At 53.2% G+C, this 12500-nt stretch overlaps 1 protein-coding gene across 1 annotated transcript in view; it reads right to left on the bottom strand.

The window, feature by feature from the left end:
* LOC308143998 (zinc finger protein 438-like) overlaps window positions 1–12500 on the bottom strand; it is a 38993-nt gene that overhangs the window by 17495 nt on the left and 8998 nt on the right. The window contains 1 exon segment of the mRNA XM_080514973.1: window positions 1784–1855. The gene's annotated coding sequence lies outside the window, so the exon portion shown is untranslated.

Here is a 12500-nt window from a genome sequence, read left to right as displayed (position 1 = left end):
TCATTCTCACCTCCTCCCCCTGACGGAGTAAATAAACTGTTGCGACGCTAATTAGAGCAGGTTCAGGGACGTGACGAGCTCAGAGACGGATAAACAGCGAGACGGGCGGAGGTGGAGACGGGCGGAGGTGGAGGCACCCTCCTCAAGGGCAGCACAACAGACACAAACACGTCGGCGAAGGACAGACGAGGGCTTTGCGTTCAGCAAGGCAGCGATGGAGTGAAGGGCACCAGCGGAGGAACGGTCCTGAACCAGGAGATCAAAGGAATATTTAGATGATCCGCCTCTGGAGGCGGAGCTTCTGAAAGCAGGGCGGCGTGAGGCAGACAGGAAGTGATGTCATAAGACACCAGACCAGAGGAGACGATGGAGAACCTTCTGTCAAACTCTTCCTCAGTCACACTTCTACTATTCAGCTTGTGGAGAGAAACGTGAGACTTCAGTTCTTGGGTTCTGTTGAGGAGCTGAAAGGTCTTGGGTCAGAATCAGGATCAGGATCAGGGTATGGATCAGGATCAGGATCAGGGTATGGATCAGGGTCAGGGTCAGGATCAGGATCAGGGTCAGGATCAGAATCAGGGTCAGGATCAGGATCAGGGTATGGATCAGGATCAGGATCAGAATCAGGATCAGGGTATGGATCAGGGTCAGGATCAGGATCAGGGTCAGAATCAGGATCAGGATCAGGGTATGGATCAGGATCAGGATCAGAATCAGGATCAGGGTATGGATCAGGGTCAGGATCAGAATCAGGGTCAGGATCAGGGTCAGGATCAGGATCAGGGTATGGATCAGGGTCAGGATCAGGGTATGGATCAGGATCAGGATCAGGGTATGGATCAGGGTCAGGATCAGGGTATGGATCAGGGTCAGGATCAGGGTATGGATCAGGATCAGGATCAGGGTCAGGATCAGGATCAGGATCAGGATCAGGGATCTCACAGTCCTCGGTGGACGACGGACCGTCACACTGCAGGACGGACGAGGGATTATTATGGGATCTTAGCAGTCTTTTAATGTTGCAGCGAGATGTTTGGTGATTAAAAGACATCACAGATTGGGGTCACATGGGCGGCGGTGGGGAGGGGGGGGGGGGGTGGGGGGGGGAAGACCCGGCCGTTACAGAGACTTGCATAAGCTTTTAATCTCAGCGTAAGTCTGGAGCAAACAGTGATGGAGGGATGAGAGGAGGAGTGGAAGGTGGGCAGGATCAGCGTATATCTAAGAGTGTGGAGGAGAGGGGGGGGGGACGAGGACGGGGGGGGCGCTATTTTTATAATGAGGTCAGTGTGAGCGCTGGGATTTCACTCTCTTGGGGACACACACACACACACACACACACACACACACACACACACACACACACACACACACACACACACACACACACACACACACACACACACACACACACACACACACACACACACACACTGGAAGTGTATGGGCTGTATGACTCCTGCTGTGTCCAGAACCCCCCCCCCCCGCCCCCCGCCCCCCCCAGATGTGGTCAGGAGGATTCCAGAGGTTTTCAGAGCTGACCTGAGGTCAGTCCTCCTCGATCCTCCGGAGCTTCAACAGACCAGGTCTGATGTTTAATGAAGGAACGACTGACGTTTCCTCCTCGTGTCTGTTAGTCAGTAAACAACGTCGCTAACGCTAACACCGCCATCTCCCTCGCCACGTATAGAAAACGCATTAGCTTGTGTAGCATGTGCAGCGCGGCGCCGCGGCAGCACTCCACGGTGGAACTTTAGAAAAGAACGCAAGTGGCTTTGCTTACCGACGGGATGAATCCTGGTTCCTCAGTGGCTCCGCCCCCTTCCGTCTCCGGCCCGCCCTCGCCACGCTCCCCCTGTGGAAACACGCCAACACAGGTTTTATTGTTTACGTTAGCATCGATTAGCTTCAGCGGAAACCTGATAGTCAAACGCTCTTCTTCTCTTGCTAGCAGGCTAGTTAGCAACGTTAGCTCCCGTTAGCCGCTTAGCTCAACTTCAGCAGAACAAGTTTAGTAACCTCAGAACCAGAATGTCCTGAAGGGATCAGGGATCAATTCCTCATCATCAACGATCAATCAGTAGATTCTGGGATCAGACGTTAGCCGTCTGCTAGCACCCCGCTGACCCCGCCTCCCTTCTCCAGCCTCGGCCAATCAGAGGCCGGCTCGCTAGCGACACAAAGGCACCAACAGAACATTTAACCTGAACGCCGAAACTACACCATCTTGTCACCCGTTCGGTTGCCATGGTGACAAATGTGATGTTGGGCGAAGGCTATTTATAGCCCCTGTGATTGTCATCGTTTCATCATTTCACCGTTTGGTTTGGAAAAAACAAAACAAACTGAGGCCGAGTGACAGACGGCGACACGCAGGTGATGATCATGAACCTTCCTTTCAACTGAGGTGACACTCACACACACACACACACACACACACACACACACACACACACACACACACACACACACACACACACACACACACACACACACACACACACACACACACACACACACACACACACACACACACACTCCTCTAAACGGCGTGGCCTCGGCCTCCATTAAGGCCGGCGAGCTTCGTTTATCTGGCGTTGTGGCGGCGGCGGTCGGGGGGGGGGGTGGTTGGGGGGAGGGGGCGGTGGTTGGGGGGTTTGGGGGGCGGTGGCGGCCCACTCAGTCACATCCAGTCGTATTAAATAAATAAAGGAGCTCTTCTGTGTAAATTATTCATTTAACACGCCTTATCCTCTTCCAACAACCTTGTTAGAGCGGCGGCGGGGGGTGGGGGGGGGGGGGGTGAGGGTGGGGGGGTGAGGGTGGGGCTCATGTGCGACTCAGCAGAACCTGTGGTGCGTCTCTAAGCTCTCGGGCCGTTCAGCGGTGGGGGGGGCTAATTCGCCCCGACACCCCCTTTGTTTCAGGCGGAGCAGAGTCACGGAGAGTCTCGGTGCAGATTCAAGGAAATAATCGCCGTCGTTGTCTGGATGAATTATTGAGCTGCGGGACTGGAGGACACGCCGCCGCGCCGGGGCCTGCGCCGCACCGCCGCGCCGGGGGCTGCACTGTACCGCCGCCGCGCCGGGGGCTGCACTCAAATAGTGTGACTTCCGACCCAAAGCCACTCCTGGAGTCGGAGCAGCGCCGGGAAAAAACGACTCCATTTAATCAAACTTGCAGCTAAAAATGCATTTTTTATTTTCCCGTCGTTCCTTCTGGGTTTCTGGACTCGTACTTTTACTTAAACCCGAGTTAAAACTTGCATTTCCTGAATGACTGAGCCTCATTTGTGTTTTATTTTGGAATCGTTCACTAGCATGTTTAGCTCCGAGGACGATCGTCCGAGGACGATCGCAGCAATAAAGTTGCACTTTTGACATTATATCTGACGCCTGCGCCGAGGAAAAACAAATACAATTAAAACTTGTTTTGTTTCTGAGGCCACATGGCTCCGCCCCGGTACGCCGGGTCACGGCACCCCGGTCACGCCGCCCTGCTTTCAGAAGCTCCGCCTCCAGAGGCGGATCATCTGCAATATTCCTTTGATCTCCTGGAGGCCAAATGGCTCCGCCCCCGGTAAAGCTCAGTTCGTACGACGACGCTCCACATCAAAGGGTTTCGTTTTTATCGAAAAAAATTCCCCTTTACACAGGAAGGGTCTGAAAGTAATGAAGTTACATATAAAACGATACAAAACAACGTCGACTGCTAAGAGTACTTAAAGAACATCAAGCCTCCTTTGAACTCTGAACTCAGACGATACATGGCGGCGATGCGTCGTCCTGCTGACGGACGACGTCATGTGACACTGAGCAGGTCGTATCAAAGAGCAGGTATTTTATTCAGAAAGTCTTCAGACAGCAGGTATTTTATTCAGAAAGTCTTCAGACAGCAGGTATTTTATTCAGAAAGTCCTGCTCACGGCGGTAATAATTCCAATCAGGCCACTTTAATAAGTGCGGTACTTTCTAAAGTAGGAAGCGTCAGGCCGAGGTGAGAACCGGTCTGAAAGGAAAGCTAATTCCTAATTCCTAAATACTGTGAACGCTGGAATAACAAGCTTCAAAGTATGGCAGTAAGTCCTCCAGGTACGGAGGCATTAAAAGTAAAAGCAAAGTCTTTCATACTTTGGCTCTCAGTTAACGGGATTTAATTTACCTGCAGCTCCTGCAGTGAGGAGGAAAGCAAGGCTGCTTAACGACGCCACACGTCAGGACGACACCACTGGTATCGTCCGTCCAGAGCCCCCAGAGACCCCCCCCCCCCCCTTTGGGCCCCAGGGGGCCATCAAGCTAAAAAAAACGACAAAAGTCCATCAAAGTCCAAATTTTCCACACAAGTTGACAAAATGTGGTTCTATTAGCAGCTGATTGAAACAATTCCGTCACTTTAAGACGTTAGAACATATGAAGTGGAAACAGGAAGTGGCTGCAGACAGGAAATGATGGCTGCCACAGGCTTTCTTCTCCTCTTCTACTTTATCAGTCAGTCTGCTATCAGGTGTCTCCAGTGACCGCCCCCCCCCCAAACCCCCCCGGCCGCTTGGCTCCGCCCTCTCAGGCCGCCAAGCAGTCGGTGATTACACTTGATTAAGGCTCTCACTTCAAAGACGCCGATGTTTGTGTTTACAGGCCTTGATCTGGTGAGGATAAAGAGCAGGGAGAGAGTGTGTGTGTGTGTGTGTGTGTGTGTGTGTGTGTGTGTGTGTGTGTGTGTGTGTGTGTGTGTGTGTGTGTGTGTGTGTTTTAACGTCATTACACTGAAGCTTGGTGGAGCTTTATCATGACATCCTGATGCAATCCCAGTTAGACGATTCCCAGTTAGACGAGTTGTTTTCTCCCAGTTAGACGACGATTGGGGAAGTAAAAATGAAAAAAAACTTATTTTTTAAACTTCCCCAACGAATGTTAAACCAAGTCGTCTTGGTGGGACTCGTCTAACTGGGACTCGTCTTCGTGGGACTCGTCTAACTGGGACTCGTCTTGGTGGGACTCGTCTTGGTGGGACTCGTCTAACTGGGACTCGTCTAACTGGGACTCGTCTTCGTGGGACTCGTCTTCGTGGGACTCGTCTAACTGGGACTCGTCTAACTGGGACTCGTCTAACTGGGACTCGTCTTGGTGGGACTCGTCTTGGTGGGACTCGTCTTGGTGGGACTCGTCTTGGTGGGACTCGTCTAACTGGGACTCGTCTAACTGGGACTCGTCTTCGTGGGACTCGTCTTCGTGGGACTCGTCTTCGTGGGACTCGTCTTGGTGGGACTCGTCTAACTGGGACTCGTCTAAGTGGGACTCGTCTAACTGGGACTCGTCTAAGTGGGACTCGTCTAACTGGGACTCGTCTAACTGGGACTCGTCTAACTGGGACTCGTCTTGGTGGGACTCGTCTTCGTGGGACTCGTCTAACTGGGACTCGTCTAAGTGGGACTCGTCTAACTGGGACTCGTCTAACTGGGACTCGTCTTGGTGGGACTCGTCTTCGTGGGACTCGTCTAGCTGGGACTCGTCTTCGTGGGACTCGTCTTCGTGGGACTCGTCTAACTGGGACTCGTCTTCGTGGGACTCGTCTAACTGGGACTCGTCTAACTGGGACTCGTCTTGGTGGGACTCGTCTTCGTGGGACTCGTCTTCGTGGGACTCGTCTTGGTGGGACTCGTCTTGGTGGGACTCGTCTTGGTGGGACTCGTCTAACTGGGACTCGTCTAACTGGGACTCGTCTAACTGGGACTCGTCTTCGTGGGACTCGTCTTCGTGGGACTCGTCTTCGTGGGACTCGTCTAACTGGGACTCGTCTAACTGGGACTCGTCTTGGTGGGACTCGTCTTGGTGGGACTCGTCTAACTGGGACTCGTCTAACTGGGACTCGTCTTCGTGGGACTCGTCTTTGTGGGACTCGTCTAACTGGGACTCGTCTAACTGGGACGAACCCGCCATGCGGTCGGTGTTTATCTGATCCAGTGAGAACTGAAGGAGTCAAACTGGCGGTTTTTTCACAACGAGACCTGGAAAAGCTATTGAGGAATATTTTTAGTTTCCAAGTCGGAGTCGTTCTCCTGCGTCGTTCAGCGCCGCCGTCCACCTCGTCCTCGTCCTCTCCGGGCAGGACGAGGACGAGGACGGCTGAAGTGTGAGGCGTCCCGCAGCTGCAGCCTGAATTATCCGCCGCCACATGAAGAGCCGTCGTCTCTATTCCCGGCGCCGGCGGGGAAATTACAGGCTGCCGTCTGCTGCTCTGCCATTAAACCTCCATTAGGCCGCGGCGGTGGATGATGATGATGTCATCAAGGTGGGACTGGAGGGCCCTGGAAGCTCCCGGGTCTTTTCACTACGGAAACTCCTTCGACGAGAGTCTGGCGTTTCCGTGGCAACGGCAGGAACGCGGAGAACTACGTTGCTTTGATGTGGGTCCACTAGTTGGTGCTGTTGCGCGCGTGCGCACACACACACACACACACACACACACACGCACACGCACACGCACACACACCCACACACACACACACACACGGCGAGCCGCTTGAGCTAAATTTAACGGGATTTGGATTTCCCTGAGAGGAGCAGGACAAGGAAAACACTGGCTTGACCCTCAGTGACCTGAGCAGGAGACGGTGGGGGGGGTTTTGGGGGGGGCAGGGGGGTTCAGGTCTGGCTCCTGTCCACACACCGACAGGCCGATTCTCCCTCCGACCCACTAAAACAGATCACACAACAACCACCTCAGTAACTGCAGAAGGACTGTGACTTCAAAGCACCAGTGCTAGCTTGCGCCGCTCCGCTAACGCTCGCGATCGGAGGGTAAAAGTTCACCTTCACATCCCGACAGACCTCCACCGCACAGTGTGCCGCTTTTTAAAAAGTAAAACAAAACTTCTGCTGGGATGAAACTTCACACTACAGGTGTTTTTACAACGTTCTGACGTATTATGTATTTTTATATTTACCAACATAACGTCTGCAGTGACATATTAAAGTGTGACAAGAGAATCAATGAAGGCTTTTATTTGTTTAATTCCGTTTAAGAAGGAACTGAACATTTCCTCTGTGGCGTCATGAATCCCACTTTACGTTCTCCTGGACGAGACTTTTATTTTGACGGTCACCGTAATAACCATCCAACCGACGGTCAAACGGTGGATTTACCAGAAGGAGGACGAGCGACTGCAGATCAAGCAGCTCCCAAAAAAAACTTTATCCTAAAAACTTCTTGTTCACTTCAAAGCCCCAGATTGTCTCTTTTATCTGACATTAAACCAAATAAACAAATAACATGAAAGAAGTGTTGCCAGGTCAAATCCACCAATCAGAGACGGCGATTCGGTGTTTGAGGCGTGAGAACGAGACCCGTTGAGCAGTGGACTGAGGGTTGATGGTTCGACCGCCTGAGTTACAAAGTACTGGAGTTCCTAGCTACTTTGAGAGGAGAGCAGCTCCAGTATGGGGGGGTGTGGGGGTGGGGGTGGGGGGGGGGACTCGGCATGGGAACGCCGGCAGGCGCCACCTCTTTGTAAGGAGGCGGTGAATAATAAATGCATCGGCGCTGGAGGAGGACGAGTCCTCGCCGTCCCTCCACCTGAAGACACCATCGCTCTCTCTCATCTTCAAAGACGAGTCGATGGCGCCATGGATTGTGGGAACCACCCAGTGGGCTCCAGCGCCGCCCCCCCCCCCCCCCCCCCCCCCTCCCTCTCAGGTGCAGAGAAAAGGGGTAGGTAAGAAGGTTCTTCAAAAAGTGGAACATGTTTTTTTTTTTTCTTCTCCCCCCCCCACTCTGACAAAAACTTTGAGCGGGGGTTGTGGGGGGGATTGGGGGGGGCGGAGATCAAAGCCTGCCAGTTCCTGGCGAGCGGACCCAATCAGCCGAGAGGCCAAGGAGAGGAGGAGAGACGAGCGCTTCCCTGTTAAATTGATCCCACTGAGACCCTCAAGGTTCCAGATCTGGCCCTGTGGATCAGAAGAGGAACTGGGGGGGGGGAGGGGGGGGGGGACAAGAAAGAGACACAGAGAGAACAGAGAGGCGCTGTGGGAGGGAGGGAGGGAGGGAGGGGGGGATCAAGGAGAGACGAGAAGGGTGGGCTTGTTCTCCGCGGGCGCATCCAGCACCGCGGCGTGCCAGCAACCGGCAACCGGCAACCGGCAACCAGCCGCCGCAGAGGGACGACTGACGAGGGGGGGTGGGGGGGGTCCTCCCGCCCGGTTGGACGGAGTACAGTTGGCCCGAGATGAGACCGAGGACGAGGCCCGGTGTCGTCCTCCGCCGGCCGCCGGGGAACAAACGCTATCAGACCAACCAGACACACCGCCGCCGCCAACTCCTCCTCCTCCTCCTCCTCCCTCCTCCGAGCCTCTTCCAGGGCCACGGATTTACTCCTCACAAATATATTAAGCGATTCTGATAGGCCGTCTGGACTCGTCAACATGAAGGAACGACGTAATGTCAAACACAACGAAGACGCCATGTTTGATCCGACGGTCGCTTTGAGTTTCTCTTCATGGAAATTCCACACGTCACTTCATGTTCAATGGCTTCTGGAAAGTCTTGAACCACGTCCTCGCTCTTTATCCGAGCAGCGTCAGTCCTGATACCACACACTGGTATCGGTACCACGTTCAGATATCGGTATCAGGTATTGGTATCAGGTATCGGTATCGGTATCAGGTAGCGTATCACAATCAGGTCTCAGGTACCATATCAGGTCTCAGGTACCATATCAGGTCTCAGGTACCATATCAGGTATCGTACTGGTACCAGGTATCGCATTGGTATCGGTATCAGGTACCATATCAGGTATCGTACTAGTATCAGGTCTCAGGTACCGGTATCAGGTATTGTATTGGTATCAGGTACCATATCAGGTATCGTACTGGTATCAGGTCTCAGGTATCGGTATCAGGTATCGTATTGGTATCAGGTATCAGTATCAGTATCAGCATCAGGTATCGTATCAGTATCAGGTATCGGTATTGGTATCGGTATCAGGTCTCAGGTATCGGTATCAGTATCAGGTATTAGTATCAGGTATCGGTGCGCCCCTCGTTGTGGCGGAGGTTCCTGCCGTCAGAGGTTGCGGTCCTTGGTTCAGGCAAACGAGCAGCGCCTCCCTCCTCCGTCACGATCCAGCGACTCGCTAATAAACCAGCGCGCGGCGAAACGCGGCTAAACGACCAGAGAGCCTGCTGATTCACTCCTGAGCTGCACGGCGGCGAGCGGCGCTGACGGATCGCCGCGGTGCGGCATGAATAACTCACAGCCTCATAAATAAGCAGATCTCTACTAATACCATTAAAGTAGCCCCCGGGCGACACGCCCCCTTCCCCCCCCCCACCCCCCCCCCTCCCCTCGGCCGCCCACCGTCCATCATGACAAAACGCCCCCAAGTCACGGAACTACCCACCATCAATATTTTGACATTTCATTCAGCTGACTCTCCAGACGGAGCCATTTATTTAATTAGCTGAATAGAAATTGGCAGTCGCGGAGGATCGGGAGCTACGTGACCGGCGCCCGGCTGCCACAGCTAACCTTTCTGGACGGACCCGGCGCGGCAAATTGATTGCCGGCGGCGCAGACTCATCACGAGCGCTAATTTTCGGGAGCGGGCGCACGGCGGAGAAATAAGAGGCTCTATTTATAACGGGGGGAGGCGGGGGAAGGGGGGATTAGCTTGTCATTAGAATAAAGAGCAGAAGAAGAAGAGGAATCAATTCCAGGGTTTAAAAAAAAAAAAAAGCTGACAAACGCTTTGCTGCTTCTGGGTGTCGAGGCTCGGCTTCGCCTCCTGGGGGCGCTAGGCGGGCTGCGGTGGCGAGGGAGTCGCTGCTCCGCACCAGCAGATCAACACAATACTGGTTTGGAAAAATGTCATTTTGTCACAATTTGGACAATTCAGGTCAACTTGAAACGACGTGTCGGTGTCGGTGGAAGTGAGACGTGCTCTGGGGGCCGGGCCGGAACCGGGGGCGTCCAGGTGTCGGCCCACGGCGTCCAGGTGTCATCCAGGTGTTCAGGTGTCCAGGTGTCATCCAGGTGTTATCCAGGTGTCATCCAGGTGTTATCCAGGTGTCCAGGCGTCATCCAGGTGTTCAGGTGTCGGCCCACTGGCGGGGCCAGGAGTGCTTCAAGGGGCGGGGCCACGTGAGGCAGCCAGATGAGAAGTAAAGAAAAGTAGCAATTCTAACAATTTCTATTCTAACTAATATATTCCATATTAATAGTATTTTCAAATATTAAATTTGAGCCAAATCTGGAGATATACATATATATATATATATATATATATATATATATAGTAAGTATGGGCATCACCCAGCTCCAACGCTTCACAGCAGCAGGAAGACGATGAGGGACAAGTCGGAGATGAACTCGCGTCTGGAAAAACATCAAAGACGTCCTCAAGTAACCTTGATAAGGGACAAAGGCAGGGAAAGGAAAAACCAGAGTTCCTCTTTCCTCCGGAGAACGAGTGTCAAGAACGACTCCGGCGCATCGACAGTGAAGCTGCGTGGTGGAGAACCGACATGGTGAACATGAGGCCGCGGTGGCGTCCAGAATGAAGACGATCCTGGAGATCAAAGATCCTCCATGATCTTTGATCTTGAACGTACGTTCGCCAACGGTCCCAGTCCGGGGACGGGTGATGAAGAGGGCCTGAGACAACCTCCCCCCCACCTCCCTCCCCCCCCCCCCAGGCTGTGGTTTGCCCTGCATGTAACCGGGGCAAGTGTGGAGGACAGGAAGCTCTGAGGAAGTAGAGTAACTCGACCTGAGCAGCAGCAGGAGGAACGAAGCAGCGTCGCCTAAACCAGGGTGGAGGCTAGCGCTGCCGTCGCCCCGCTACCTGGGCCAATGTGGGAGGAGCCTGACGGTTCTGGTGGGGGGGCGATGGGGGGTGGGGGGGTTCAGGTCGCAGGACAATAAGCCTCAATAGCAGGGCTGAACCGGAGGCTAACCTCACCGTGGGAGAAGCTGCCAAGACCACTCACATCAGAGAGAGAGAGACAGAGAGACAGAGAGACAGAGAGAGAGAGAGAGAGAGAGAGAGAGAGAGAGAGAGAGACCCTCCAGTCCACTCCTCTTACAGAAGCGCTAATAGCATGTGAGGAGGAAGCATATTGTGCTAATTCGTCTGCTCTGCTGCGCCCCAACGCTGCCGTCGTCCTCCGACATGAGGTTAGTGGCTGTTCCGCCCCCCCCCCCCCCCCCCCCATCCAGTCGTTAGCAGAGCCTGGAAATGATTAGGCCTGGGAGGGCAATTAGCCCGAGCATCGCCGGGCTAAATATAGCCTAGCCCGGCCCGGCCCCGGCCGCTGGGTCACGTCCGGCCTCCGCGCAGGCATGTTAGCACTTTGTTTTTATGTGACTGATGTGACGGCCGCGCTGACTCAGACCAGATAGCATAACTCAGCCGTCGATCAGGTGTCCCAGGGGGGGGGGGGGGGGGGGGGGGGGAGGAGGAAATATTCTAAGAAAATGAAGGGATGACGTTGGAAAGGGAAACTTGTTTTCACCACAGCAACCAGGAAACCCTGCTACGCTATAAAGTGAGTTTCCAGGGGGTCAAAGGTCAAACGTGTCGGTTCACCACGTCGGTGACTCAGATCAGGAAGAAGCTCAGACTCTGGGGGGGTAGTTTTATTTTGACAGTCACCGTAGTAACAATCCAGCTATCTGGTCCGTCCACTAGTCCAGAGTTTTTCTACCTTTATGAGCCGAGACACACTTTTGTCTTTGTAAAACTCTGGAGTCACACCTCCACCTGAAAATGTTAAAAAGTTAAACTCTGCAGCCTCTATTAACAAAATAAAGTCTTTCTCATCAAAGTTTTATCAACAGGAATCAAGTAAATCCAGAAAGCAAGGACTTTTTTTAATAGTGACTCCCTCAGTGTGAAACCTGGACCTGATGGATGAAGAGCTGAGATCCTGGTTTTCAAAAACTTCTCCATCACTGTCACTGACACAGTACTTTGATCCAAGATGGTAGCAGGAGGTGGAGATGAACCACACTGACGTCTGTCACTTTACATTTCACCGGCAAAGTTCTGTGCTGCCCTCTAGTGGTGAAGAGTATTTATACAGGATTACTCTGCTACACACTGTCGCTGTGAGAGCAAATGTTTTTTAGAACAAAATGTGAAATTGGATCATTAAATCTGGAGGAAACAGCAGTGTGCCGCGGAGCAGCGGTTGAAAAACTCTGATCTAGAACGTTCTGCAGCGCTCTAGAGCTCAACAGCCCCCACTAGTGGCCGCGGCGTGAAAACGACAGTGTTGTGAGCGTTTCTGCCGTTTCACCCTGAACAGGCGTCCTTCCCGGGGGAAAGGTTGCCGTGGAAACGCGAAACTTCTGCCTTTTTTTCAGCGGATCCGTTGTGGAGAAAACGAAGCGGCGGTGATTTATTAAAAATAAGCTCCGGTGAAACCTCAGAACGCGTCTTTGTGACCATGTGACGGGAGCCAGGACAGGAAGTGAAGCCCCTCCATTCGGTCCTTTTATAGACT

The sequence above is a fragment of the Blennius ocellaris genome, assembly GCF_963422515.1.
Source record: "Blennius ocellaris genome assembly, chromosome: 19".
Classification (NCBI taxonomy): Eukaryota; Metazoa; Chordata; class Actinopteri; order Blenniiformes; family Blenniidae; genus Blennius; species Blennius ocellaris.
The sequence above is the reverse complement of the archived record's forward strand: the minus strand, read 5'-3'. Positions and strand labels throughout refer to the sequence as shown.